General features: G+C 43.0%; 1 non-coding gene across 1 annotated transcript; it reads left to right on the top strand.

Moving 5' to 3' along the window:
• The first annotated feature begins 2,584 nt into the window (after positions 1-2,584).
• Positions 2,585-2,667, top strand: TRNAL-UAA (transfer RNA leucine (anticodon UAA)). Its single transcript has one exon. It is a non-coding gene; the product is annotated as a tRNA-Leu (tRNA).
• The last annotated feature ends 2,586 nt before the right edge of the window (positions 2,668-5,253 follow it).

The following is a 5,253-nucleotide window of genomic DNA, read 5'->3' as shown; positions in this document are numbered from 1 at the left end:
TACAGTCATGTTTTACCCCTTCATTTCCAGGCCAGTTTTCAAATTTTAGTGCTGTGATAATTTGACTGCCGGCATCCCTGGCCATGTAAGCAAAGGGGCGGGGATAGGAGTGACATCACTGCCCAAATATGGTCACTGGCCATATATGGGCAATGGCATTGATGAAATATGGCCATGGCAATATTTGGTCAATGATGTCACTAATATCCACACCCTGCTCAGGGAGTCATCATTCAGCAGGAATGCCAACAGGATCTGTCATGTATACTGAGTCCATTGAGTTTTTAATTTTGGCAAGTCAGGAGACAGTGGGCATTGTGACTGACCTTTACAATGACCTTTTCATTTTTGGGGGATTTGTTTTTAAATAAAGGACTTGTCAAATGTTTGGGTGTCTTTATTTATAGGTTACTTTTCTTTGTGGGGGGTACCTCTTACTCATATCTGGGGACCCCATTTTTTTAAAGGGCTCTTTCAGATTCCAAATCTTCCACCCACAAACCCCCACAACCACCAACAAGTGTGAAAAAGGCCCTTGTCCTCATTAACAGAGCCCCCCCCCCATGTTCTGGTACACTTGTTTCCCCCCTTTCTTGATCAACCAGGCTGCAGGCTCGGATTAAGGGTCTAGTATGGATTTGTAGAGGGGCCTTATGCAGTTTTTTTTTTTTTAACAAACTATAACTTAACTGGAGAGCCAGTAGAACCTGTGGAATATGTCATGCTTTATCAAAGTACACAGCTAGTAGTTAGAATGGCAGTATGGTTAAGGTGTTGCCTTTACATGAAGGTACTTATATAGCACCATCAATTTACACAGTGCTTTACATATATATTATACATTCACATCAGTCCCTAACCCTTAAGGGGTGTACAATCTAAGGTCCCTAGCTTACATTCATACACATACTAGGGCCAATTTAGATAGGATCCAATTTACCTACCAGCATGTCTTTGGAGTGTGGGAAGAAACCCACACAGGCACAGGGCAAACATGTAAACTCCAGGCAGGAGGAACTGTGGCTGGGATTTGAACCAACAACCCTAGTACTGCCAGGCAGAAGTGCTAACCATTTAGCCACTGTGCTGCCCGTGTGTTTCATTGTGAGTTCAAACCTCTGCCTGAAAAAGAGCTCTCTTTTCAGATGTTGGAAAATTGTTACAAATGTTTTGTCAATGTATCAAGAACAATAAAAAAAAGTTACTTTCCTACCACACAGATGATATACATGTATAAAGAATAAATAAATATACCTTCCAAAGGATTTGTAATACTGTCTCCCCGCTCCTCAGATTAAAGTGGAACAAACATATCTCAATCAACATTATTTTTAATCCTTAGGTTGATAGCGTTAGTAAATAGATAGGACGGTATATTATATTTACTTCTTTTTCACTTTTTCTTCAGTTGCTCCCTCTTTTAAGGAATAGGCCAAATTGATGTTATACATCCTTGGAGTCTTCACGGGCAATTTTTTATTGTCATCTGGAGGAGGGACTTTCTTGGCTAAGCACACATCCTCCTGCCTGCATGCCTGAGCTATGGGCAGATGGATTCCAGAAAGTAAATGCTATACAAATTGTATTCAAAGTGATTTTCCCACAAAATAAAGCATGGAGGAATGGATGGATGGCTGAGTTTGCTTTGAATATCAAAAATGAATTAAAGTGGAACGTCACTGAAAAGCAGAAGTTATGCTCCTCCTCCCCACTCCTCTTCTGCTTTGGAACATATATTTTAGGGGGGACCTGGTACCTAGTTTTGGCATGTACCTGCTCCCCACTTCTGCTGGAATCACCTAGCCGATTCCACCAGAAGTTCACCACACTCCTTACCTGCAACCTTCTGGGACACAGCACAGGTCTGAGGAGGCTGAGGGAACATTCCCAAAGCACAGTGCATCTAATGCATGTTCAGTGGGGTTCTGGCTTCCCAAACTCAGCATGGCAGCGTCGGGACCCGAAGACCAGTGAAAAACAATCCTGAATAAGTACAGTGCTGGATCCCTGGACAGGTAAGTGTCTTAATATTAGAAGTTATTAGCTATGGAATTTGCAGGTGCTGACTTTAAATTTTTTAAAAAGTGACTGGAGAACTGCTTTAAGTTCTGCTTAACTGTAGCCCATTGCACAGTTAAGGCAGATTGCACCCCAAACCCTGTTGCAGTTAAAGACTGTGGAAGGAATAGAATGGTGTTCCCTCTCCACCCCCAGCTTGCTGATTGGACGGTGAAATAGCAGCAGGAGACAGATGAGGGGATTTCCTGTTTTATACAGAATTCTCACACAATGCTAAAAAATACCGTGTGACATATTTGTCAGCAGTTGGGCATGTCAATGATAAAGGTTTGCTTTTGTAAAATATACTATGACTGTCCTTTTGTATTTCATGTGTTTATTTATCATTTTCTTCAGATGTACATGCAGCCTGAGCTATTCATCAAAAAGTGACAGTAATATGGGAAAAACCATAACACTACTGGGGAGGGGGACTTTCAAATGGACACTATATATAAGTACTAATGTGCATGAACACATACTATACATTAGTATATTCCATAACATTACAATGCACTTATCACTCACCAGGATGGCCGAGTGGTTAAGGCATTGGACTTAAGATCCAATGGATGTGTATCCTTGTGGGTTCAAACCCCACTCCTGGTAGGCAAAACTCATTTCAATTGTTGAAAAAGCACTAGTAAAAGTCAGTTTATCAAGAAATAATAAAAAAGCTGAGCTCCAGATACACAGATGAAATACATTAGGGATCGCTTATACTTGTCAACAAACCTTTATCTTTTCCAGCCCTGATATTACCATAGCACTGCCAGACAGACAATGTCACTATCGCTATTAAAAAATGGAGATGGATCTGCACAATGATACAGAAAGGATGGGAGGCTGCTAACACCTAACACAAACCTGTTGGAATGTGTGGAAATGGGAAACAATCGTCACATGCCTGATGAAGGGGTCCTGCGAGACTCCGAAACATTGCCTTGCTGTAGCTATGTGATCGTTCATTAAAACTTTTGGACCCATATTGGTGATCCTCGGTGTGCTGGTGACATTCTCTCTGGCTGCTAACACTTAACACAAACCTGTTGGAATGTGTGGAAATGGGAAAAAAATTGTATAGCACTACCTTTATGACAAAATGATATATAAAGTGCTGCAGTGCACCTCCCTCACTTATATGGAAACTGTGTTTGTGTGTTAAAGAACACCTAAAGTGTGTAAAGAAATAAATTAGAACCCACTAATATAAATACAATGCAGGTGCTACAATATCCCCCCCCCCAGTTGACACTTGCATCTCCTTAATACATAATACATATGATGCTTTGAGGTAATGCTACATACAAAGTGATAAATACAGAAAATACTATATGCAAACCAAACAAATCCACTTGATCAGAATTGTGCAAGTGCTACAATGCACCTCCCCCACTTAGTATAACCTTTATATACTGGATGTCCACACTGCCTTAAATAAATGATGTGTATGCAACCAAACAAATTGCTATAACAACATAACAAGTGTCAAGGTTCCTGCAGTGCTACAGTGCACCTCCCCCTCTGTGCCTATAAATAAACATATAGATGTATAAACAGCAATAAATAAAATAAACTTGAAATTAGCAGGTGATCCCATCGGGATTGTAATATACCTGCCCCTTTATAGAAAGTTCAGTTCAGTGTCTAGTGATCTTGGTGCTTCAACAATCATGCTCTTTACTCAAATATAGTGAAGACATTGCTTCCACTCGCACTCCCCATTATCCACCGCACTCACCGCAATATGATAACCCCTTGTAAAAAGCAGGTGAAAATGTGCTTAGACAGATCTTCAGTCCCTGGTATGTAATAATTCTCTAGTGCGATATCCTTCCAGATCCTAGATGTTCCTCTCCAGATGCCAGGACAGATCAGAAGAAGCGTCCATAACTTCTACACTCAACCTGTTTGAGTGCAGAAGTTATGGACCCTTCTCCTGATCTGTCCTGGCATCTGGAGAGGAACATCTAGGATCTGGAAGGATATTGCTAGGGAGTGCTATACCATATCACTAGGCAGTGTTACACCAATTTTTTCCCTCTATCTCTATTATCACCCTCTTGAACCCCAGCTTGATGACTGGGCAGGAAAATAGCAGCAAGAGACTAAAGAGTGAGGCTTTTTTCTCAATGAATTGGTGCAGGAACCACATCCATCCCCATTGATCCACATCAAATTTCAGGCATAACTAAATTGCAACAGTTGAAGGGTCTTAAGGGGGCAATAAATACCAGGGCTACATACCGAGTGGTGAGTTCAGGCTTCAGGGGTGCTCTATATACAGAGTGAAAGCTTCAGGGGTGCTCTATGTACAGCGTGCAGGCTTCAGGGGTGCTCTATGTACAGCGTGCAGGCTTCAGGGGTGCTCTATGTACAGAGTGCAAGCTTCAGGGGTGCTCTATGTACAGCGTGCAGGCTTCAGGGGTGCTCTATGTACAGAGTGCAAGCTTCAGGGGTGTTCTATGTACAGAGTGCAGGCTTCAGGGGTTCGCTATGCACAGAGTGCAGGCTTCAAGGGTGTGCTGTGTACAGAGTACAGAGTTCAGGTGTGCACTACTCACAGAGTGCAGAGTTCAGGACTGCGCTACACACAGAGTGCAGAGTTCAGGACTGCGCTACACACAGAGTGCAGAGTTCAGGACTGCGCTACACACAGTGTGCAGAATTCAAGACTGTGCTACACACAGAGTGCAGAGTTCATGGCTGTGCTGCACACAGACTGTAGAATTCAGGACTGTGCTACACACAAAGTGCAGAATTCAGGACTGTGCTATGCATAGAGTCTAGTGTTCAGGACTGCGCTGCACACAGAGTGCAGAGTTTAGGACTGCACTACACAAAGACTGCAGAGTTCAGAGCTGTGCTACACACAGAGTTCAGGATCGTGCTACACACAAAGTGCAGAATTCAGGACTGTGCTATGCATAGAGTCTGGAGTTCAGGACTGCGCTGCACACAGAGTGCAGAGTTTAGGACTGCACTACACAAAGACTGCAGAGTTCAGAGCTGTGCTACACACAGAGTTCAGAGTTCAGGACTGTGCTACACACAGAGTGCAGAGTTCAGGACTGCGCTACACACAGAGTGCAGAGTTCAGGACTGCGCTACACACAGAGTGCAGCATTCAGGACCGCGCTACAGACAGAGTGCAGAATTTAGGGCTGTGCTACACACAGAGTGCAGAGTTCAGGA

This window comes from Staurois parvus, unplaced genomic scaffold (genome assembly GCF_062004578.1).
Source record: "Staurois parvus isolate SC_StPar_1 unplaced genomic scaffold, SC_StPar_1.0 ptg000886l, whole genome shotgun sequence".
Classification (NCBI taxonomy): Eukaryota; Metazoa; Chordata; class Amphibia; order Anura; family Ranidae; genus Staurois; species Staurois parvus.
This window is presented reverse-complemented; position numbering and strand designations above follow the sequence as displayed.